Raw genomic sequence first — 26,123 nt, 5'->3', positions numbered from 1 at the left:
GTCACATCTACAAGCTTACTCTGGCCAGTTCACCAGAAGCGATACGCCATTATTTGTTGACCTTAAGACTTTCACAGTACTCCTTGCGGGAGCTCCTCGGGATTGCCAATGTAATTCGCCTTTTGACGAGGCATTTGGCTACCCTAAGAGAGTCATAGTTACTCCTGCCAGTTGCTCCCCGTTTTACCACAGTCACATCTACAAGCTTACTCTGGCCGTTCACCAGAAGCGATACGCCATTATTTGTTGACCTTAAGACTTTCACAGTACTCCTTCCGGGAGCTCATCGAGAATGCCGATGTTTTTCGCCTGTTGACGAGGCATTTTTCTACCTTAAGAGAGTCATTGTTACACCTGCCAAATGCTCGCCGTTAACCACAGCCACATTTTCAAACTTCCTCTGGCCCAGTTCACCTGAAGCGGTACACCATTATTTGTCGGCTTTGAGACCTTCACTGTACTCCTGCCGGGAGCACCTCGAGTTTGCCGATGTATTTCGCCTATTGACGAGGCATTTGGCTACCTTAAGAGAGTCATAGTTACTCCTACCACTTGCACCCAGATTTATCACTGTCACATCCTCAAGCTTTCTCCGGCCAGTTCACCACAAGCGAAACGCCATTATCTGTCGACATAAAGTGTTTCACAGTACTACTGCTGGCAGCTCCTCGGTTTGCAGATGTATTTCGCATGTTGACGAGGCATTTGGCTACCTTAAGAGAGTCATAGTTACTCCTGCCACTTGCTCCCCGTTCTACCACAGTCACATCTACAAGCTTACTCTGGCCAGTTCACCAGAAGCGATACGCCATTATTTGTTGACCTTAAGACTTTCACAGTACTCCTTGCGGGAGCTCCTCGGGATTGCCAATGTAATTCGCCTTTTGACGAGGCATTTGGCTACCCTAAGAGAGTCATAGTTACTCCTGCCAGTTGCTCCCCGTTTTACCACAGTCACATCTACAAGCTTACTCTGGCCGTTCACCAGAAGCGATACGCCATTATTTGTTGACCTTAAGACTTTCACAGTACTCCTTCCGGGAGCTCATCGAGAATGCCGATGTTTTTCGCATGATGACGAGGCATTTTTCTACCTTAAGAGAATCATTGTTACACCTGTCAAATGCTCGCCGTTAACCACAGCCACATTTTCAAGCTTCCTCTGGCCCAGTTCACCTGAAGCGGTACACCATTATTTGTCGGCTTTGAGACCTTCACTGTACTCCTGCCGGGAGCACCTCGAGTTTGCCGATGTATTTCGCCTATTGACGAGGCATTTGGCTACCTTAAGAGAGTCATAGTTACTCCTACCACTTGCACCCAGATTTATCACTGTCACATCCTCAAGCTTTCTCCGGCCAGTTCACGACAAGCGATACGCCATTATCTGTCGACATAAAGTGTTTCACAGTACTACTGCTGGCAGCTCCTCGGTTTGCAGATGTATTACGCGTGTTGATGAGGCATTTGGCTACCTTAAGAGAGTCATAGTTACTCCTGCCACTTGCTCCTCGTTCTACCACAGTCACATCTACAAGCTTACTCTGGCCAGTTCACCAGAAGCGATACGCCATTATTTGTTGACCTTAAGACTTTCACAGTACTCCTTGCGGGAGCTCCTCGGGATTGCCAATGTAATTCGCCTTTTGACGAGGCATTTGGCTACTCTAAGAGAGTCATAGTTACTCCTGCCAGTTGCTCCCCGTTTTACCACAGTCACATCTACAAGCTTACTCTGGCCGTTCACCAGAAGCGATACGCCATTATTTGTTGACCTTAAGACTTTCACAGTACTCCTTCCGGGAGCTCATCGAGAATGCCGATGTTTTTCGCCTGTTGACGAGGCATTTTTCTACCTTAAGAGAGTCATTGTTACACCCGCCAAATGCTCGCCGTTAGCCACAGCCACATTTTCAAGCTTCCTCTGGCCCAGTTCACCTGAAGCGGTACACCATTATTTGTCGGCTTTGAGACCTTCACTGTACTCCTGCCGGGAGCACCTCGAGTTTGCACCTTGCACCCAGATTTATCACTGTCACATCCTCAAGCTTTCTCCGGCCAGTTCACCACAAGCGATACGCCATTATCTGTCGACATAAAGTGTTTCACAGTACTACTGCTGGCAGCTCCTCGGTTTGAAGATGTATTTCGCGTGTTGACGAGGCATTTGGCAACCTTAAGAGAGTCATAGTTACTCCTGCCACTTGCTCCCCGTTCTACCACAGTCACATCTACAAGCTTACTCTGGCCAGTTCACCAGAAGCGATACGCCATTATTTGTTGACCTTAAGACTTTCACAGTACTCCTTGCGGGAGCTCCTCGGGATTGCCAATGTAATTCGCCTTTTGACGAGGCATTTGGCTACCCTAAGAGAGTCATAGTTACTCCTGCCAGTTGCTCCCCGTTTTACCACAGTCACATCTACAAGCTTACTCTGGCCGTTCACCAGAAGCGATACGCCATTATTTGTTGACCTTAAGACTTTCACAGTACTCCTTCCGGGAGCTCATCGAGAATGCCGATGTTTTTCGCCTGTTGACGAGGCATTTTTCTACCTTAAGAGAGTCATTGTTACACCTGCCAAATGCTCGCCGTTAACCACAGCCACATTTTCAAACTTCCTCTGGCCCAGTTCACCTGAAGCGGTACACCATTATTTGTCGGCTTTGAGACCTTCACTGTACTCCTGCCGGGAGCACCTCGAGTTTGCCGATGTATTTCGCCTATTGACGAGGCATTTGGCTACCTTAAGAGAGTCATAGTTACTCCTACCACTTGCACCCAGATTTATCACTGTCACATCCTCAAGCTTTCTCCGGCCAGTTCACCACAAGCGATACGCCATTATCTGTCGACATAAAGTGTTTCACAGTACTACTGCTGGCAGCTCCTCGGTTTGCAGATGTATTTCGCATGTTGACGAGGCATTTGGCTACCTTAAGAGAGTCATAGTTACTCCTGCCACTTGCTCCCCGTTCTACCACAGTCACATCTACAAGCTTACTCTGGCCAGTTCACCAGAAGCGATACGCCATTATTTGTTGACCTTAAGACTTTCACAGTACTCCTTGCGGGAGCTCCTCGGGATTGCCAATGTAATTCACCTTTTGACGAGGCATTTGGCTACCCTAAGAGAGTCATAGTTACTCCTGCCAGTTGCTCCCCGTTTTACCACAGTCACATCTACAAGCTTACTCTGGCCGTTCACCAGAAGCGATACGCCATTATTTGTTGACCTTAAGACTTTCACAGTACTCCTTCCGGGAGCTCATCGAGAATGCCGATGTTTTTCGCCTGTTGACGAGGCATTTTTCTACCTTAAGAGAGTCATTGTTACACCTGCCAAATGCTCGCCGTTAACCACAGCCACATTTTCAAACTTCCTCTGGCCCAGTTCACCTGAAGCGGTACACCATTATTTGTCGGCTTTGAGACCTTCACTGTACTCCTGCCGGGAGCACCTCGAGTTTGCCGATGTATTTCGCCTATTGACGAGGCATTTGGCTACCTTAAGAGAGTCATAGTTACTCCTACCACTTGCACCCAGATTTATCACTGTCACATCCTCAAGCTTTCTCCGGCCAGTTCACCACAAGCGAAACGCCATTATCTGTCGACATAAAGTGTTTCACAGTACTACTGCTGGCAGCTCCTCGGTTTGCAGATGTATTTCGCATGTTGACGAGGCATTTGGCTACCTTAAGAGAGTCATAGTTACTCCTGCCACTTGCTCCCCGTTCTACCACAGTCACATCTACAAGCTTACTCTGGCCAGTTCACCAGAAGCGATACGCCATTATTTGTTGACCTTAAGACTTTCACAGTACTCCTTGCGGGAGCTCCTCGGGATTGCCAATGTAATTCGCCTTTTGACGAGGCATTTGGCTACCCTAAGAGAGTCATAGTTACTCCTGCCAGTTGCTCCCCGTTTTACCACAGTCACATCTACAAGCTTACTCTGGCCGTTCACCAGAAGCGATACGCCATTATTTGTTGACCTTAAGACTTTCACAGTACTCCTTCCGGGAGCTCATCGAGAATGCCGATGTTTTTCGCATGATGACGAGGCATTTTTCTACCTTAAGAGAATCATTGTTACACCTGTCAAATGCTCGCCGTTAACCACAGCCACATTTTCAAGCTTCCTCTGGCCCAGTTCACCTGAAGCGGTACACCATTATTTGTCGGCTTTGAGACCTTCACTGTACTCCTGCCGGGAGCACCTCGAGTTTGCCGATGTATTTCGCCTATTGACGAGGCATTTGGCTACCTTAAGAGAGTCATAGTTACTCCTACCACTTGCACCCAGATTTATCACTGTCACATCCTCAAGCTTTCTCCGGACAGTTCACGACAAGCGATACGCCATTATCTGTCGACATAAAGTGTTTCACAGTACTACTGCTGGCAGCTCCTCGGTTTGCAGATGTATTACGCGTGTTGATGAGGAATTTGGCTACCTTAAGAGAGTCATAGTTACTCCTGCCACTTGCTCCTCGTTCTACCACAGTCACATCTACAAGCTTACTCTGGCCAGTTCACCAGAAGCGATACGCCATTATTTGTTGACCTTAAGACTTTCACAGTACTCCTTGCGGGAGCTCCTCGGGATTGCCAATGTAATTCGCCTTTTGACGAGGCATTTGGCTACTCTAAGAGAGTCATAGTTACTCCTGCCAGTTGCTCCCCGTTTTACCACAGTCACATCTACAAGCTTACTCTGGCCGTTCACCAGAAGCGATACGCCATTATTTGTTGACCTTAAGACTTTCACAGTACTCCTTCCGGGAGCTCATCGAGAATGCCGATGTTTTTCGCCTGTTGACGAGGCATTTTTCTACCTTAAGAGAGTCATTGTTACACCCGCCAAATGCTCGCCGTTAGCCACAGCCACATTTTCAAGCTTCCTCTGGCCCAGTTCACCTGAAGCGGTACACCATTATTTGTCGGCTTTGAGACCTTCACTGTACTCCTGCCGGGAGCACCTCGAGTTTGCACCTTGCACCCAGATTTATCACTGTCACATCCTCAAGCTTTCTCCGGCCAGTTCACCACAAGCGATACGCCATTATCTGTCGACATAAAGTGTTTCACAGTACTACTGCTGGCAGCTCCTCGGTTTGCAGATGTATTTCGCGTGTTGACGAGGCATTTGGCAACCTTAAGAGAGTCATAGTTACTCCTGCCACTTGCTCCCCGTTCTACCACAGTCACATCTACAAGCTTACTATGGCCAGTTCACCAGAAGCGATACGCCATTATTTGTTGACCTTAAGACTTTCACAGTACTCCTTGCGGGAGCTCCTCGGGATTGCCAATGTAATTCGCCTTTTGACGAGGCATTTGGCTACCCTAAGAGAGTCATAGTTACTCCTGCCAGTTGCTCCCCGTTTTACCACAGTCACATCTACAAGCTTACTCTGGCCGTTCACCAGAAGCGATACGCCATTATTTGTTGACCTTAAGACTTTCACAGTACTCCTTCCGGGAGCTCATCGAGAATGCCGATGTTTTTCGCCTGTTGACGAGGCATTTTTCTACCTTAAGAGAGTCATTGTTACACCTGCCAAATGCTCGCCGTTAACCACAGCCACATTTTCAAACTTCCTCTGGCCCAGTTCACCTGAAGCGGTACACCATTATTTGTCGGCTTTGAGACCTTCACTGTACTCCTGCCGGGAGCACCTCGAGTTTGCCGATGTATTTCGCCTATTGACGAGGCATTTGGCTACCTTAAGAGAGTCATAGTTACTCCTACCACTTGCACCCAGATTTATCACTGTCACATCCTCAAGCTTTCTCCGGCCAGTTCACCACAAGCGATACGCCATTATCTGTCGACATAAAGTGTTTCACAGTACTACTGCTGGCAGCTCCTCGGTTTGCAGATGTATTTCGCATGTTGACGAGGCATTTGGCTACCTTAAGAGAGTCATAGTTACTCCTGCCACTTGCTCCCCGTTCTACCACAGTCACATCTACAAGCTTACTCTGGCCAGTTCACCAGAAGCGATACGCCATTATTTGTTGACCTTAAGACTTTCACAGTACTCCTTGCGGGAGCTCCTCGGGATTGCCAATGTAATTCACCTTTTGACGAGGCATTTGGCTACCCTAAGAGAGTCATAGTTACTCCTGCCAGTTGCTCCCCGTTTTACCACAGTCACATCTACAAGCTTACTCTGGCCGTTCACCAGAAGCGATACGCCATTATTTGTTGACCTTAAGACTTTCACAGTACTCCTTCCGGGAGCTCATCGAGAATGCCGATGTTTTTCGCCTGTTGACGAGGCATTTTTCTACCTTAAGAGAGTCATTGTTACACCTGCCAAATGCTCGCCGTTAACCACAGCCACATTTTCAAACTTCCTCTGGCCCAGTTCACCTGAAGCGGTACACCATTATTTGTCGGCTTTGAGACCTTCACTGTACTCCTGCCGGGAGCACCTCGAGTTTGCCGATGTATTTCGCCTATTGACGAGGCATTTGGCTACCTTAAGAGAGTCATAGTTACTCCTACCACTTGCACCCAGATTTATCACTGTCACATCCTCAAGCTTTCTCCGGCCAGTTCACCACAAGCGAAACGCCATTATCTGTCGACATAAAGTGTTTCACAGTACTACTGCTGGCAGCTCCTCGGTTTGCAGATGTATTTCGCATGTTGACGAGGCATTTGGCTACCTTAAGAGAGTCATAGTTACTCCTGCCACTTGCTCCCCGTTCTACCACAGTCACATCTACAAGCTTACTCTGGCCAGTTCACCAGAAGCGATACGCCATTATTTGTTGACCTTAAGACTTTCACAGTACTCCTTGCGGGAGCTCCTCGGGATTGCCAATGTAATTCGCCTTTTGACGAGGCATTTGGCTACCCTAAGAGAGTCATAGTTACTCCTGCCAGTTGCTCCCCGTTTTACCACAGTCACATCTACAAGCTTACTCTGGCCGTTCACCAGAAGCGATACGCCATTATTTGTTGACCTTAAGACTTTCACAGTACTCCTTCCGGGAGCTCATCGAGAATGCCGATGTTTTTCGCATGATGACGAGGCATTTTTCTACCTTAAGAGAATCATTGTTACACCTGTCAAATGCTCGCCGTTAACCACAGCCACATTTTCAAGCTTCCTCTGGCCCAGTTCACCTGAAGCGGTACACCATTATTTGTCGGCTTTGAGACCTTCACTGTACTCCTGCCGGGAGCACCTCGAGTTTGCCGATGTATTTCGCCTATTGACGAGGCATTTGGCTACCTTAAGAGAGTCATAGTTACTCCTACCACTTGCACCCAGATTTATCACTGTCACATCCTCAAGCTTTCTCCGGACAGTTCACGACAAGCGATACGCCATTATCTGTCGACATAAAGTGTTTCACAGTACTACTGCTGGCAGCTCCTCGGTTTGCAGATGTATTACGCGTGTTGATGAGGAATTTGGCTACCTTAAGAGAGTCATAGTTACTCCTGCCACTTGCTCCTCGTTCTACCACAGTCACATCTACAAGCTTACTCTGGCCAGTTCACCAGAAGCGATACGCCATTATTTGTTGACCTTAAGACTTTCACAGTACTCCTTGCGGGAGCTCCTCGGGATTGCCAATGTAATTCGCCTTTTGACGAGGCATTTGGCTACTCTAAGAGAGTCATAGTTACTCCTGCCAGTTGCTCCCCGTTTTACCACAGTCACATCTACAAGCTTACTCTGGCCGTTCACCAGAAGCGATACGCCATTATTTGTTGACCTTAAGACTTTCACAGTACTCCTTCCGGGAGCTCATCGAGAATGCCGATGTTTTTCGCCTGTTGACGAGGCATTTTTCTACCTTAAGAGAGTCATTGTTACACCCGCCAAATGCTCGCCGTTAGCCACAGCCACATTTTCAAGCTTCCTCTGGCCCAGTTCACCTGAAGCGGTACACCATTATTTGTCGGCTTTGAGACCTTCACTGTACTCCTGCCGGGAGCACCTCGAGTTTGCACCTTGCACCCAGATTTATCACTGTCACATCCTCAAGCTTTCTCCGGCCAGTTCACCACAAGCGATACGCCATTATCTGTCGACATAAAGTGTTTCACAGTACTACTGCTGGCAGCTCCTCGGTTTGCAGATGTATTTCGCGTGTTGACGAGGCATTTGGCAACCTTAAGAGAGTCATAGTTACTCCTGCCACTTGCTCCCCGTTCTACCACAGTCACATCTACAAGCTTACTATGGCCAGTTCACCAGAAGCGATACGCCATTATTTGTTGACCTTAAGACTTTCACAGTACTCCTTGCGGGAGCTCCTCGGGATTGCCAATGTAATTCGCCTTTTGACGAGGCATTTGGCTACCCTAAGAGAGTCATAGTTACTCCTGCCAGTTGCTCCCCGTTTTACCACAGTCACATCTACAAGCTTACTCTGGCCGTTCACCAGAAGCGATACGCCATTATTTGTTGACCTTAAGACTTTCACAGTACTCCTTCCGGGAGCTCATCGAGAATGCCGATGTTTTTCGCCTGTTGACGAGGCATTTTTCTACCTTAAGAGAGTCATTGTTACACCTGCCAAATGCTCGCCGTTAACCACAGCCACATTTTCAAACTTCCTCTGGCCCAGTTCACCTGAAGCGGTACACCATTATTTGTCGGCTTTGAGACCTTCACTGTACTCCTGCCGGGAGCACCTCGAGTTTGCCGATGTATTTCGCCTATTGACGAGGCATTTGGCTACCTTAAGAGAGTCATAGTTACTCCTACCACTTGCACCCAGATTTATCACTGTCACATCCTCAAGCTTTCTCCGGCCAGTTCACCACAAGCGATACGCCATTATCTGTCGACATAAAGTGTTTCACAGTACTACTGCTGGCAGCTCCTCGGTTTGCAGATGTATTTCGCATGTTGACGAGGCATTTGGCTACCTTAAGAGAGTCATAGTTACTCCTGCCACTTGCTCCCCGTTCTACCACAGTCACATCTACAAGCTTACTCTGGCCAGTTCACCAGAAGCGATACGCCATTATTTGTTGACCTTAAGACTTTCACAGTACTCCTTGCGGGAGCTCCTCGGGATTGCCAATGTAATTCGCCTTTTGACGAGGCATTTGGCTACCCTAAGAGAGTCATAGTTACTCCTGCCAGTTGCTCCCCGTTTTACCACAGTCACATCTACAAGCTTACTCTGGCCGTTCACCAGAAGCGATACGCCATTATTTGTTGACCTTAAGACTTTCACAGTACTCCTTCCGGGAGCTCATCGAGAATGCCGATGTTTTTCGCCTGTTGACGAGGCATTTTTCTACCTTAAGAGAGTCATTGTTACACCTGCCAAATGCTCGCCGTTAACCACAGCCACATTTTCAAACTTCCTCTGGCCCAGTTCACCTGAAGCGGTACACCATTATTTGTCGGCTTTGAGACCTTCACTGTACTCCTGCCGGGAGCACCTCGAGTTTGCCGATGTATTTCGCCTATTGACGAGGCATTTGGCTACCTTAAGAGAGTCATAGTTACTCCTACCACTTGCACCCAGATTTATCACTGTCACATCCTCAAGCTTTCTCCGGCCAGTTCACCACAAGCGATACGCCATTATCTGTCGACATAAAGTGTTTCACAGTACTACTGCTGGCAGCTCCTCGGTTTGCAGATGTATTTCGCATGTTGACGAGGCATTTGGCTACCTTAAGAGAGTCATAGTTACTCCTGCCACTTGCTCCCCGTTCTACCACAGTCACATCTACAAGCTTACTCTGGCCAGTTCACCAGAAGCGATACGCCATTATTTGTTGACCTTAAGACTTTCACAGTACTCCTTGCGGGAGCTCCTCGGGATTGCCAATGTAATTCGCCTTTTGACGAGGCATTTGGCTACCCTAAGAGAGTCATAGTTACTCCTGCCAGTTGCTCCCCGTTTTACCACAGTCACATCTACAAGCTTACTCTGGCCGTTCACCAGAAGCGATACGCCATTATTTGTTGACCTTAAGACTTTCACAGTACTCCTTCCGGGAGCTCATCGAGAATGCCGATGTTTTTCGCCTGTTGACGAGGCATTTTTCTACCTTAAGAGAGTCATTGTTACACCTGCCAAATGCTCGCCGTTAACCACAGCCACATTTTCAAGCTTCCTCTGGCCCAGTTCACCTGAAGCGGTACACCATTATTTGTCGGCTTTGAGACCTTCACTGTACTCCTGCCGGGAGCACCTCGAGTTTGCCGATGTATTTCGCCTATTGACGAGGCATTTGGCTACCTTAAGAGAGTCATAGTTACTCCTACCACTTGCACCCAGATTTATCACTGTCACATCCTCAAGCTTTCTCCGGCCAGTTCACCACAAGCGAAACGCCATTATCTGTCGACATAAAGTGTTTCACAGTACTACTGCTGGCAGCTCCTCGGTTTGCAGATGTATTTCGCATGTTGACGAGGCATTTGGCTACCTTAAGAGAGTCATAGTTACTCCTGCCACTTGCTCCCCGTTCTACCACAGTCACATCTACAAGCTTACTCTGGCCAGTTCACCAGAAGCGATACGCCATTATTTGTTGACCTTAAGACTTTCACAGTACTCCTTGCGGGAGCTCCTCGGGATTGCCAATGTAATTCGCCTTTTGACGAGGCATTTGGCTACCCTAAGAGAGTCATAGTTACTCCTGCCAGTTGCTCCCCGTTTTACCACAGTCACATCTACAAGCTTACTCTGGCCGTTCACCAGAAGCGATACGCCATTATTTGTTGACCTTAAGACTTTCACAGTACTCCTTCCGGGAGCTCATCGAGAATGCCGATGTTTTTCGCCTGTTGACGAGGCATTTTTCTACCTTAAGAGAGTCATTGTTACACCTGCCAAATGCTCGCCGTTAACCACAGCCACATTTTCAAGCTTCCTCTGGCCCAGTTCACCTGAAGCGGTACACCATTATTTGTCGGCTTTGAGACCTTCACTGTACTCCTGCCGGGAGCACCTCGAGTTTGCCGATGTATTTCGCCTATTGACGAGGCATTTGGCTACCTTAAGAGAGTCATAGTTACTCCTACCACTTGCACCCAGATTTATCACTGTCACATCCTCAAGCTTTCTCCGGCCAGTTCACCACAAGCGAAACGCCATTATCTGTCGACATAAAGTGTTTCACAGTACTACTGCTGGCAGCTCCTCGGTTTGCAGATGTATTTCGCATGTTGACGAGGCATTTGGCTACCTTAAGAGAGTCATAGTTACTCCTGCCACTTGCTCCCCGTTCTACCACAGTCACATCTACAAGCTTACTCTGGCCAGTTCACCAGAAGCGATACGCCATTATTTGTTGACCTTAAGACTTTCACAGTACTCCTTGCGGGAGCTCCTCGGGATTGCCAATGTAATTCGCCTTTTGACGAGGCATTTGGCTACCCTAAGAGAGTCATAGTTACTCCTGCCAGTTGCTCCCCGTTTTACCACAGTCACATCTACAAGCTTACTCTGGCCGTTCACCAGAAGCGATACGCCATTATTTGTTGACCTTAAGACTTTCACAGTACTCCTTCCGGGAGCTCATCGAGAATGCCGATGTTTTTCGCCTGTTGACGAGGCATTTTTCTACCTTAAGAGAGTCATTGTTACACCTGCCAAATGCTCGCCGTTAACCACAGCCACATTTTCAAACTTCCTCTGGCCCAGTTCACCTGAAGCGGTACACCATTATTTGTCGGCTTTGAGACCTTCACTGTACTCCTGCCGGGAGCACCTCGAGTTTGCCGATGTATTTCGCCTATTGACGAGGCATTTGGCTACCTTAAGAGAGTCATAGTTACTCCTACCACTTGCACCCAGATTTATCACTGTCACATCCTCAAGCTTTCTCCGGCCAGTTCACCACAAGCGAAACGCCATTATCTGTCGACATAAAGTGTTTCACAGTACTACTGCTGGCAGCTCCTCGGTTTGCAGATGTATTTCGCATGTTGACGAGGCATTTGGCTACCTTAAGAGAGTCATAGTTACTCCTGCCACTTGCTCCCCGTTCTACCACAGTCACATCTACAAGCTTACTCTGGCCAGTTCACCAGAAGCGATACGCCATTATTTGTTGACCTTAAGACTTTCACAGTACTCCTTGCGGGAGCTCCTCGGGATTGCCAATGTAATTCGCCTTTTGACGAGGCATTTGGCTACCCTAAGAGAGTCATAGTTACTCCTGCCAGTTGCTCCCCGTTTTACCACAGTCACATCTACAAGCTTACTCTGGCCGTTCACCAGAAGCGATACGCCATTATTTGTTGACCTTAAGACTTTCACAGTACTCCTTCCGGGAGCTCATCGAGAATGCCGATGTTTTTCGCCTGTTGACGAGGCATTTTTCTACCTTAAGAGAGTCATTGTTACACCTGCCAAATGCTCGCCGTTAACCACAGCCACATTTTCAAACTTCCTCTGGCCCAGTTCACCTGAAGCGGTACACCATTATTTGTCGGCTTTGAGACCTTCACTGTACTCCTGCCGGGAGCACCTCGAGTTTGCCGATGTATTTCGCCTATTGACGAGGCATTTGGCTACCTTAAGAGAGTCATAGTTACTCCTACCACTTGCACCCAGATTTATCACTGTCACATCCTCAAGCTTTCTCCGGCCAGTTCACCACAAGCGATACGCCATTATCTGTCGACATAAAGTGTTTCACAGTACTACTGCTGGCAGCTCCTCGGTTTGCAGATGTATTTCGCATGTTGACGAGGCATTTGGCTACCTTAAGAGAGTCATAGTTACTCCTGCCACTTGCTCCCCGTTCTACCACAGTCACATCTACAAGCTTACTCTGGCCAGTTCACCAGAAGCGATACGCCATTATTTGTTGACCTTAAGACTTTCACAGTACTCCTTGCGGGAGCTCCTCGGGATTGCCAATGTAATTCGCCTTTTGACGAGGCATTTGGCTACCCTAAGAGAGTCATAGTTACTCCTGCCAGTTGCTCCCCGTTTTACCACAGTCACATCTACAAGCTTACTCTGGCCGTTCACCAGAAGCGATACGCCATTATTTGTTGACCTTAAGACTTTCACAGTACTCCTTCCGGGAGCTCATCGAGAATGCCGATGTTTTTCGCCTGTTGACGAGGCATTTTTCTACCTTAAGAGAGTCATTGTTACACCTGCCAAATGCTCGCCGTTAACCACAGCCACATTTTCAAACTTCCTCTGGCCCAGTTCACCTGAAGCGGTACACCATTATTTGTCGGCTTTGAGACCTTCACTGTACTCCTGCCGGGAGCACCTCGAGTTTGCCGATGTATTTCGCCTATTGACGAGGCATTTGGCTACCTTAAGAGAGTCATAGTTACTCCTACCACTTGCACCCAGATTTATCACTGTCACATCCTCAAGCTTTCTCCGGCCAGTTCACCACAAGCGATACGCCATTATCTGTCGACATAAAGTGTTTCACAGTACTACTGCTGGCAGCTCCTCGGTTTGCAGATGTATTTCGCATGTTGACGAGGCATTTGGCTACCTTAAGAGGGTCATAGTTACTCCTGCCACTTGCTCCCCGTTCTACCACAGTCACATCTACAAGCTTACTCTGGCCAGTTCACCAGAAGCGATACGCCATTATTTGTTGACCTTAAGACTTTCACAGTACTCCTTGCGGGAGCTCCTCGGGATTGCCAATGTAATTCGCCTTTTGACGAGGCATTTGGCTACCCTAAGAGAGTCATAGTTACTCCTGCCAGTTGCTCCCCGTTTTACCACAGTCACATCTACAAGCTTACTCTGGCCGTTCACCAGAAGCGATACGCCATTATTTGTTGACCTTAAGACTTTCACAGTACTCCTTCCGGGAGCTCATCGAGAATGCCGATGTTTTTCGCCTGTTGACGAGGCATTTTTCTACCTTAAGAGAGTCATTGTTACACCTGCCAAATGCTCGCCGTTAACCACAGCCACATTTTCAAACTTCCTCTGGCCCAGTTCACCTGAAGCGGTACACCATTATTTGTCGGCTTTGAGACCTTCACTGTACTCCTGCCGGGAGCACCTCGAGTTTGCCGATGTATTTCGCCTATTGACGAGGCATTTGGCTACCTTAAGAGAGTCATAGTTACTCCTACCACTTGCACCCAGATTTATCACTGTCACATCCTCAAGCTTTCTCCGGCCAGTTCACCACAAGCGAAACGCCATTATCTGTCGACATAAAGTGTTTCACAGTACTACTGCTGGCAGCTCCTCGGTTTGCAGATGTATTTCGCATGTTGACGAGGCATTTGGCTACCTTAAGAGAGTCATAGTTACTCCTGCCACTTGCTCCCCGTTCTACCACAGTCACATCTACAAGCTTACTCTGGCCAGTTCACCAGAAGCGATACGCCATTATTTGTTGACCTTAAGATTTTCACAGTACTCCTTGCGGGAGCTCCTCGGGATTGCCAATGTAATTCGCCTTTTGACGAGGCATTTGGCTACCCTAAGAGAGTCATAGTTACTCCTGCCAGTTGCTCCCCGTTTTACCACAGTCACATCTACAAGCTTACTCTGGCCGTTCACCAGAAGCGATACGCCATTATTTGTTGACCTTAAGACTTTCACAGTACTCCTTCCGGGAGCTCATCGAGAATGCCGATGTTTTTCGCCTGTTGACGAGGCATTTTTCTACCTTAAGAGAGTCATTGTTACACCTGCCAAATGCTCGCCGTTAACCACAGCCACATTTTCAAACTTCCTCTGGCCCAGTTCACCTGAAGCGGTACACCATTATTTGTCGGCTTTGAGACCTTCACTGTACTCCTGCCGGGAGCACCTCGAGTTTGCCGATGTATTTCGCCTATTGACGAGGCATTTGGCTACCTTAAGAGAGTCATAGTTACTCCTACCACTTGCACCCAGATTTATCACTGTCACATCCTCAAGCTTTCTCCGGCCAGTTCACCACAAGCGATACGCCATTATCTGTCGACATAAAGTGTTTCACAGTACTACTGCTGGCAGCTCCTCGGTTTGCAGATGTATTTCGCATGTTGACGAGGCATTTGGCTACCTTAAGAGAGTCATAGTTACTCCTGCCACTTGCTCCCCGTTCTACCACAGTCACATCTACAAGCTTACTCTGGCCAGTTCACCAGAAGCGATACGCCATTATTTGTTGACCTTAAGACTTTCACAGTACTCCTTGCGGGAGCTCCTCGGGATTGCCAATGTAATTCGCCTTTTGACGAGGCATTTGGCTACCCTAAGAGAGTCATAGTTACTCCTGCCAGTTGCTCCCCGTTTTACCACAGTCACATCTACAAGCTTACTCTGGCCGTTCACCAGAAGCGATACGCCATTATTTGTTGACCTTAAGACTTTCACAGTACTCCTTCCGGGAGCTCATCGAGAATGCCGATGTTTTTCGCCTGTTGACGAGGCATTTTTCTACCTTAAGAGAGTCATTGTTACACCTGCCAAATGCTCGCCGTTATCCACAGCCACATTTTCAAACTTCCTCTGGCCCAGTTCACCTGAAGCGGTACACCATTATTTGTCGGCTTTGAGACCTTCACTGTACTCCTGCCGGGAGCACCTCGAGTTTGCCGATGTATTTCGCCTATTGACGAGGCATTTGGCTACCTTAAGAGAGTCATAGTTACTCCTACCACTTGCACCCAGATTTATCACTGTCACATCCTCAAGCTTTCTCCGGCCAGTTCACCACAAGCGAAACGCCATTATCTGTCGACATAAAGTGTTTCACAGTACTACTGCTGGCAGCTCCTCGGTTTGCAGATGTATTTCGCATGTTGACGAGGCATTTGGCTACCTTAAGAGAGTCATAGTTACTCCTGCCACTTGCTCCCCGTTCTACCACAGTCACATCTACAAGCTTACTCTGGCCAGTTCACCAGAAGCGATACGCCATTATTTGTTGACCTTAAGACTTTCACAGTACTCCTTGCGGGAGCTCCTCGGGATTGCCAATGTAATTCGCCTTTTGACGAGGCATTTGGCTACCCTAAGAGAGTCATAGTTACTCCTGCCAGTTGCTCCCCGTTTTACCACAGTCACATCTACAAGCTTACTCTGGCCGTTCACCAGAAGCGATACGCCATTATTTGTTGACCTTAAGACTTTCACAGTACTCCTTCCGGGAGCTCATCGAGAATGCCGATGTTTTTCGCCTGTTGACGAGGCATTTTTCTACCTTAAGAGAGTCATTGTTACACCTGCCAAATGCTCGCCGTTAACCACAGCCACATTTTCAAACTTCCTCTGGCCCAGTTCACCTGAAGCGGTACACCATTATTTGTCGGCTTTGAGACCTTCACTGTACTCCTGCCGGGAGCACCTCGAGTTTGCCGATGTATTTCGCCTATTGACGAGGCATTTGGCTACCTTAAGAGAGTCATAGTTACTCCTACCATTTGCACCCAGATTTATCACTGTCACATCCTCAAGCTTTCTCCGGCCAGTTCACCACAAGCGATACGCCATTATCTGTCGACATAAAGTGTTTCACAGTACTACTGCTGGCAGCTCCTCGGTTTGCAGATGTATTTCGCATGTTGACGAGGCATTTGGCTACCTTAAGAGAGTCATAGTTACTCCTGCCACTTGCTCCCCGTTCTACCACAGTCACATCTACAAGCTTACTCTGGCCAGTTCACCAGAAGCGATACGCCATTATTTGTTGACCTTAAGACTTTCACAGTACTCCTTGCGGGAGCTCCTCGGGATTGCCAATGTAATTCGCCTTTTGACGAGGCATTTGGCTACCCTAAGAGAGTCATAGTTACTCCTGCCAGTTGCTCCCCGTTTTACCACAGTCACATCTACAAGCTTACTCTGGCCGTTCACCAGAAGCGATACGCCATTATTTGTTGACCTTAAGACTTTCACAGTACTCCTTCCGGGAGCTCATCGAGAATGCCGATGTTTTTCGCCTGTTGACGAGGCATTTTTCTACCTTAAGAGAGTCATTGTTACACCTGCCAAATGCTCGCCGTTAACCACAGCCACATTTTCAAACTTCCTCTGGCCCAGTTCACCTGAAGCGGTACACCATTATTTGTCGGCTTTGAGACCTTCACTGTACTCCTGCCGGGAGCACCTCGAGTTTGCCGATGTATTTCGCCTATTGACGAGGCATTTGGCTACCTTAAGAGAGTCATAGTTACTCCTACCACTTGCACCCAGATTTATCACTGTCACATCCTCAAGCTTTCTCCGGCCAGTTCACCACAAGCGATACGCCATTATCTGTCGACATAAAGTGTTTCACAGTACTACTGCTGGCAGCTCCTCGGTTTGCAGATGTATTTCGCATGTTGACGAGGCATTTGGCTACCTTAAGAGGGTCATAGTTACTCCTGCCACTTGCTCCCCGTTCTACCACAGTCACATCTACAAGCTTACTCTGGCCAGTTCACCAGAAGCGATACGCCATTATTTGTTGACCTTAAGACTTTCACAGTACTCCTTGCGGGAGCTCCTCGGGATTGCCAATGTAATTCGCCTTTTGACGAGGCATTTGGCTACCCTAAGAGAGTCATAGTTACTCCTGCCAGTTGCTCCCCGTTTTACCACAGTCACATCTACAAGCTTACTCTGGCCGTTCACCAGAAGCGATACGCCATTATTTGTTGACCTTAAGACTTTCACAGTACTCCTTCCGGGAGCTCATCGAGAATGCCGATGTTTTTCGCCTGTTGACGAGGCATTTTTCTTCCTTAAGAGAGTCATTGTTACACCTGCCAAATGCTCGCCGTTAACCACAGCCACATTTTCAAACTTCCTCTGGCCCAGTTCACCTGAAGCGGTACACCATTATTTGTCGGCTTTGAGACCTTCACTGTACTCCTGCCGGGAGCACCTCGAGTTTGCCGATGTATTTCGCCTATTGACGAGGCATTTGGCTACCTTAAGAGAGTCATAGTTACTCCTACCACTTGCACCCAGATTTATCACTGTCACATCCTCAAGCTTTCTCCGGCCAGTTCACCACAAGCGATACGCCATTATCTGTCGACATAAAGTGTTTCACAGTACTACTGCTGGCAGCTCCTCGGTTTGCAGATGTATTTCGCATGTTGACGAGGCATTTGGCTACCTTAAGAGGGTCATAGTTACTCCTGCCACTTGCTCCCCGTTCTACCACAGTCACATCTACAAGCTTACTCTGGCCAGTTCACCAGAAGCGATACGCCATTATTTGTTGACCTTAAGACTTTCACAGTACTCCTTGCGGGAGCTCCTCGGGATTGCCAATGTAATTCGCCTTTTGACGAGGCATTTGGCTACCCTAAGAGAGTCATAGTTACTCCTGCCAGTTGCTCCCCGTTTTACCACAGTCACATCTACAAGCTTACTCTGGCCGTTCACCAGAAGCGATACGCCATTATTTGTTGACCTTAAGACTTTCACAGTACTCCTTCCGGGAGCTCATCGAGAATGCCGATGTTTTTCGCCTGTTGACGAGGCATTTTTCTTCCTTAAGAGAGTCATTGTTACACCTGCCAAATGCTCGCCGTTAACCACAGCCACATTTTCAAACTTCCTCTGGCCCAGTTCACCTGAAGCGGTACACCATTATTTGTCGGCTTTGAGACCTTCACTGTACTCCTGCCGGGAGCACCTCGAGTTTGCCGATGTATTTCGCCTATTGACGAGGCATTTGGCTACCTTAAGAGAGTCATAGTTACTCCTACCACTTGCACCCAGATTTATCACTGTCACATCCTCAAGCTTTCTCCGGCCAGTTCACCACAAGCGAAACGCCATTATCTGTCGACATAAAGTGTTTCACAGTACTACTGCTGGCAGCTCCTCGGTTTGCAGATGTATTTCGCATGTTGACGAGGCATTTGGCTACCTTAAGAGAGTCATAGTTACTCCTGCCACTTGCTCCCCGTTCTACCACAGTCACATCTACAAGCTTACTCTGGCCAGTTCACCAGAAGCGATACGCCATTATTTGTTGACCTTAAGATTTTCACAGTACTCCTTGCGGGAGCTCCTCGGGATTGCCAATGTAATTCGCCTTTTGACGAGGCATTTGGCTACCCTAAGAGAGTCATAGTTACTCCTGCCAGTTGCTCCCCGTTTTACCACAGTCACATCTACAAGCTTACTCTGGCCGTTCACCAGAAGCGATACGCCATTATTTGTTGACCTTAAGACTTTCACAGTACTCCTTCCGGGAGCTCATCGAGAATGCCGATGTTTTTCGCCTGTTGACGAGGCATTTTTCTACCTTAAGAGAGTCATTGTTACACCTGCCAAATGCTCGCCGTTAACCACAGCCACATTTTCAAACTTCCTCTGGCCCAGTTCACCTGAAGCGGTACACCATTATTTGTCGGCTTTGAGACCTTCACTGTACTCCTGCCGGGAGCACCTCGAGTTTGCCGATGTATTTCGCCTATTGACGAGGCATTTGGCTACCTTAAGAGAGTCATAGTTACTCCTACCACTTGCACCCAGATTTATCACTGTCACATCCTCAAGCTTTCTCCGGCCAGTTCACCACAAGCGATACGCCATTATCTGTCGACATAAAGTGTTTCACAGTACTACTGCTGGCAGCTCCTCGGTTTGCAGATGTATTTCGCATGTTGACGAGGCATTTGGCTACCTTAAGAGAGTCATAGTTACTCCTGCCACTTGCTCCCCGTTCTACCACAGTCACATCTACAAGCTTACTCTGGCCAGTTCACCAGAAGCGATACGCCATTATTTGTTGACCTTAAGACTTTCACAGTACTCCTTGCGGGAGCTCCTCGGGATTGCCAATGTATTTCGCCTTTTGACGAGGCATTTGGCTACCCTAAGAGAGTCATAGTTACTCCTGCCAGTTGCTCCCCGTTTTACCACAGTCACATCTACAAGCTTACTCTGGCCGTTCACCAGAAGCGATACGCCATTATTTGTTGACCTTAAGACTTTCACAGTACTCCTTCCGGGAGCTCATCGAGAATGCCGATGTTTTTCGCCTGTTGACGAGGCATTTTTCTACCTTAAGAGAGTCATTGTTACACCTGCCAAATGCTCGCCGTTATCCACAGCCACATTTTCAAACTTCCTCTGGCCCAGTTCACCTGAAGCGGTACACCATTATTTGTCGGCTTTGAGACCTTCACTGTACTCCTGCCGGGAGCACCTCGAGTTTGCCGATGTATTTCGCCTATTGACGAGGCATTTGGCTACCTTAAGAGAGTCATAGTTACTCCTACCACTTGCACCCAGATTTATCACTGTCACATCCTCAAGCTTTCTCCGGCCAGTTCACCACAAGCGAAACGCCATTATCTGTCGACATAAAGTGTTTCACAGTACTACTGCTGGCAGCTCCTCGGTTTGCAGATGTATTTCGCATGTTGACGAGGCATTTGGCTACCTTAAGAGAGTCATAGTTACTCCTGCCACTTGCTCCCCGTTCTACCACAGTCACATCTACAAGCTTACTCTGGCCAGTTCACCAGAAGCGATACGCCATTATTTGTTGACCTTAAGACTTTCACAGTACTCCTTGCGGGAGCTCCTCGGGATTGCCAATGTAATTCGCCTTTTGACGAGGCATTTGGCTACCCTAAGAGAGTCATAGTTACTCCTGCCAGTTGCTCCCCGTTTTACCACAGTCACATCTACAAGCTTACTCTGGCCGTTCACCAGAAGCGATACGCCATTATTTGTTGACCTTAAGACTTTCACAGTACTCCTTCCGGGAGCTCATCGAGAATGCCGATGTTTTTCGCCTGTTGACGAGGCATTTTTCTACCTTAAGAGAGTCATTGTTACACCTGCCAAATGCTCGCCGTTAACCACAGCCACATTTTCAAACTTCCTCTGGCCCAGTTCACCTGAAGCGGTACACCATTATTTGTCGGCTTTGAGACCTTCACTGTACTCCTGCCGGGAGCACCTCGAGTTTGCCGATGTATTTCGCCTATTGACGAGGCATTTGGCTACCTTAAGAGAGTCATAGTTACTCCTACCATTTGCACCCAGATTTATCACTGTCACATCCTCAAGCTTTCTCCGGCCAGTTCACCACAAGCGATACGCCATTATCTGTCGACATAAAGTGTTTCACAGTACTACTGCTGGCAGCTCCTCGGTTTGCAGATGTATTTCGCATGTTGACGAGGCATTTGGCTACCTTAAGAGAGTCATAGTTACTCCTGCCACTTGCTCCCCGTTCTACCACAGTCACATCTACAAGCTTACTCTGGCCAGTTCACCAGAAGCGATACGCCATTATTTGTTGACCTTAAGACTTTCACAGTACTCCTTGCGGGAGCTCCTCGGGATTGCCAATGTAATTCGCCTTTTGACGAGGCATTTGGCTACCCTAAGAGAGTCATAGTTACTCCTGCCAGTTGCTCCCCGTTTTACCACAGTCACATCTACAAGCTTACTCTGGCCGTTCACCAGAAGCGATACGCCATTATTTGTTGACCTTAAGACTTTCACAGTACTCCTTCCGGGAGCTCATCGAGAATGCCGATGTTTTTCGCCTGTTGACGAGGCATTTTTCTACCTTAAGAGAGTCATTGTTACACCTGCCAAATGCTCGCCGTTAACCACAGCCACATTTTCAAACTTCCTCTGGCCCAGTTCACCTGAAGCGGTACACCATTATTTGTCGGCTTTGAGACCTTCACTGTACTCCTGCCGGGAGCACCTCGAGTTTGCCGATGTATTTCGCCTATTGACGAGGCATTTGGCTACCTTAAGAGAGTCATAGTTACTCCTACCACTTGCACCCAGATTTATCACTGTCACATCCTCAAGCTTTCTCCGGCCAGTTCACCACAAGCGATACGCCATTATCTGTCGACATAAAGTGTTTCACAGTACTACTGCTGGCAGCTCCTCGGTTTGCAGATGTATTTCGCATGTTGACGAGGCATTTGGCTACCTTAAGAGAGTCATAGTTACTCCTGCCACTTGCTCCCCGTTCTACCACAGTCACATCTACAAGCTTACTCTGGCCAGTTCACCAGAAGCGATACGCCATTATTTGTTGACCTTAAGACTTTCACAGTACTCCTTGCGGGAGCTCCTCGGGATTGCCAATGTAATTCGCCTTTTTACGAGGCATTTGGCTACCCTAAGAGAGTCATAGTTACTCCTGCCAGTTGCTCCCCGTTTTACCACAGTCACATCTACAAGCTTACTCTGGCCGTTCACCAGAAGCGATACGCCATTATTTGTTGACTTTAAGACTTTCACAGTACTCCTTCCGGGAGCTCATCGAGAATGCCGATGTTTTTCGCCTGTTGACGAGGCATTTTTCTACCTTAAGAGAGTCATTGTTACACCTGCCAAATGCTCGCCGTTAACCACAGCCACATTTTCAAACTTCCTCTGGCCCAGTTCACCTGAAGCGGTACACCATTATTTGTCGGCTTTGAGACCTTCACTGTACTCCTGCCGGGAGCACCTCGAGTTTGCCGATGTATTTCGCCTATTGACGAGGCATTTGGCTACCTTAAGAGAGTCATAGTTACTCCTACCACTTGCACCCAGATTTATCACTGTCACATCCTCAAGCTTTCTCCGGCCAGTTCACCACAAGCGAAACGCCATTATCTGTCGACATAAAGTGTTTCACAGTACTACTGCTGGCAGCTCCTCGGTTTGCAGATGTATTTCGCATGTTGACGAGGCATTTGGCTACCTTAAGAGAGTCATAGTTACTCCTGCCACTTGCTCCCCGTTCTACCACAGTCACATCTACAAGCTTACTCTGGCCAGTTCACCAGAAGCGATACGCCATTATTTGTTGACCTTAAGACTTTCACAGTACTCCTTGCGGGAGCTCCTCGGGATTGCCAATGTAATTCGCCTTTTGACGAGGCATTTGGCTACCCTAAGAGAGTCATAGTTACTCCTGCCAGTTGCTCCCCGTTTTACCACAGTCACATCTACAAGCTTACTCTGGCCGTTCACCAGAAGCGATACGCCATTATTTGTTGACCTTAAGACTTTCACAGTACTCCTTCCGGGAGCTCATCGAGAATGCCGATGTTTTTCGCCTGTTGACGAGGCATTTTTCTACCTTAAGAGAGTCATTGTTACACCTGCCAAATGCTCGCCGTTAACCACAGCCACATTTTCAAACTTCCTCTGGCCCAGTTCACCTGAAGCGGTACACCATTATTTGTCGGCTTTGAGACCTTCACTGTACTCCTGCCGGGAGCACCTCGAGTTTGCCGATGTATTTCGCCTATTGACGAGGCATTTGGCTACCTTAAGAGAGTCATAGTTACTCCTACCACTTGCACCCAGATTTATCACTGTCACATCCTCAAGCTTTCTCCGGCCAGTTCACCATAAGCGAAACGCCATTATCTGTCGACATAAAGTGTTTCACAGTACTACTGCTGGCAGCTCCTCGGTTTGCAGATGTATTTCGCATGTTGACGAGGCATTTGGCTACCTTAAGACAGTCATAGTTACTCCTGCCACTTGCTCCCCGTTCTACCACAGTCACATCTACAAGCTTACTCTGGCCAGTTCACCAGAAGCGATACGCCATTATTTGTTGACCTTAAGACTTTCACAGTACTCCTTGCGGGAGCTCCTCGGGATTGCCAATGTAATTCGCCTTTTGACGAGGCATTTGGCTACCCTAAGAGAGTCATAGTTACTCCTGCCAGTTGCTCCCCGTTTTACCACAGTCACATCTACAAGCTTACTCTGGCCGTTCACCAGAAGCGATACGCCATTATTTGTTGACCTTAAGACTTTCACAGTACTCCTTCCGGGAGCTCATCGAGAATGCCGACGTTTTTCGCCTGTTGACGAGGCATTTTTCTACCTTAAGAGAGTCATTGTTACACCTGCCAAATGCTCGCCGTTAACCACAGCCACATTTTCAAACTACCTCTGGCCCAGTTCACCTGAAGCGGTACACCATTATTTGTCGGCTTTGAGACCTTCACTGTACTCCTGCCGGGAGCACCTCGAGTTTGCCGATGTATTTCGCCTATTGACGAGGCATTTGGCTACCTTAAGAGAGTCATAGTTACTCCTACCACTTGCACCCACATTTATCACTGTCACATCCTCAAGCTTTCTCCGGCCAGTTCACCACAAGCGATACGCCATTATCTGTCGACATAAAGTGTTTCACAGTACTACTGCTGGCAGCTCCTCGGTTTGCAGATGTATTTCGCATGTTGACGAGGCATTTGGCTACCTTAAGAGAGTCATAGTTACTCCTGCCACTTGCTCCCCGTTCTACCACAGTCACATCTACAAGCTTACTCTGGCCAGTTCACCAGAAGCGATACGCCATTATTTGTTGACCTTAAGACTTTCACAGTACTCCTTGCGGGAGCTCCTCGGGATTGCCAATGTAATTCGCCTTTTGACGAGGCATTTGGCTACCCTAAGAGAGTCATAGTTACTCCTGCCAGTTGCTCCCCGTTTTACCACAGTCACATCTACAAGCTTACTCTGGCCGTTCACCAGAAGCGATACGCCATTATTTGTTGACCTTAAGACTTTCACAGTACTCCTTCCGGGAGCTCATCGAGAATGCCGATGTTTTTCGCCTGTTGACGAGGCATTTTTCTACCTTAAGAGAGTCATTGTTACACCTGCCAAATGCTCGCCGTTAACCACAGCCACATTTTCAAACTTCCTCTGGCCCAGTTCACCTGAAGCGGTACACCATTATTTGTCGGCTTTGAGACCTTCACTGTACTCCTGCCGGGAGCACCTCGAGTTTGCCGATGTATTTCGCCTATTGACGAGGCATTTGGCTACCTTAAGAGAGTCATAGTTACTCCTACCACTTGCACCCAGATTTATCACTGTCACATCCTCAAGCTTTCTCCGGCCAGTTCACCACAATCGAAACGCCATTATCTGTCGACATAAAGTGTTTCACAGTACTACTGCTGGCAGCTCCTCGGTTTGCAGATGTATTTCGCATGTTGACGAGGCATTTGGCTACCTTAAGAGAGTCATAGTTACTCCTGCCACTTGCTCCCCGTTCTACCACAGTCACATCTACAAGCTTACTCTGGCCAGTTCACCAGAAGCGATACGCCATTATTTGTTGACCTTAAGACTTTCACAGTACTCCTTGCGGGAGCTCCTCGGGATTGCCAATGTAATTCGCCTTTTGACGAGGCATTTGGCTACCCTAAGAGAGTCATAGTTACTCCTGCCAGTTGCTCCCCGTTTTACCACAGTCACATCTACAAGCTTACTCTGGCCGTTCACCAGAAGCGATACGCCATTATTTGTTGACCTTAAGTCTTTCACAGTACTCCTTCCGGGAGCTCATCGAGAATGCCGATGTTTTTCGCCTGTTGACGAGGCATTTTTCTACCTTAAGAGAGTCATTGTTACACCTGCCAAATGCTCGCCGTTAACCACAGCCACATTTTCAAGCTTCCTCTGGCCCAGTTCACCTGAAGCGGTACACCATTATTTGTCGGCTTTGAGACCTTCACTGTACTCCTGCCGGGAGCACCTCGAGTTTGCCGATGTATTTCGGCTATTGACGAGGCATTTGGCTACCTTAAGAGAGTCATAGTTACTCCTACCACTTGCACCCAGATTTATCACTGTCACATCCTCAAGCTTTCTCCGGCCAGTTCACCACAAGCGATACGCCATTATCTGTCGACATAAAGTGTTTCACAGTACTACTGCTGGCAGCTCCTTGGTTTGCAGATGTATTTCGCATGTTGACGAGGCATTTGGCTACCTTAAGAGAGTCATAGTTACTCCTGCCACTTGCTCCCCGTTCTACCACAGTCACATCTACAAGCTTACTCTGGCCAGTTCACCAGAAGCGATACGCCATTATTTGTTGACCTTAAGACTTTCACAGTACTCCTTGCGGGAGCTCCTCGGGATTGCCAATGTAATTCGCCTTTTGACGAGGCATATGGCTACCCTAAGAGAGTCATAGTTACTCCTGCCAGTTGCTCCCCGTTTTACCACAGTCACATCTACAAGCTTACTCTGGCCGTTCACCAGAACCGATACGCCATTATTTGTTGACCTTAAGACTTTCACAGTACTCCTTCCGGGAGCTCATCGAGAATGCCGACGTTTTTCGCCTGTTGACGAGGCATTTTTCTACCTTAAGAGAGTCATTGTTACACCTGCCAAATGCTCGCCGTTAACCACAGCCACATTTTCAAACTTCCTC

This window comes from Schistocerca nitens, chromosome 12 (genome assembly GCF_023898315.1).
Source record: "Schistocerca nitens isolate TAMUIC-IGC-003100 chromosome 12, iqSchNite1.1, whole genome shotgun sequence".
NCBI classification, from domain to species: Eukaryota; Metazoa; Arthropoda; class Insecta; order Orthoptera; family Acrididae; genus Schistocerca; species Schistocerca nitens.
The sequence above is the reverse complement of the archived record's forward strand: the minus strand, read 5'-3'. Positions refer to the sequence as shown.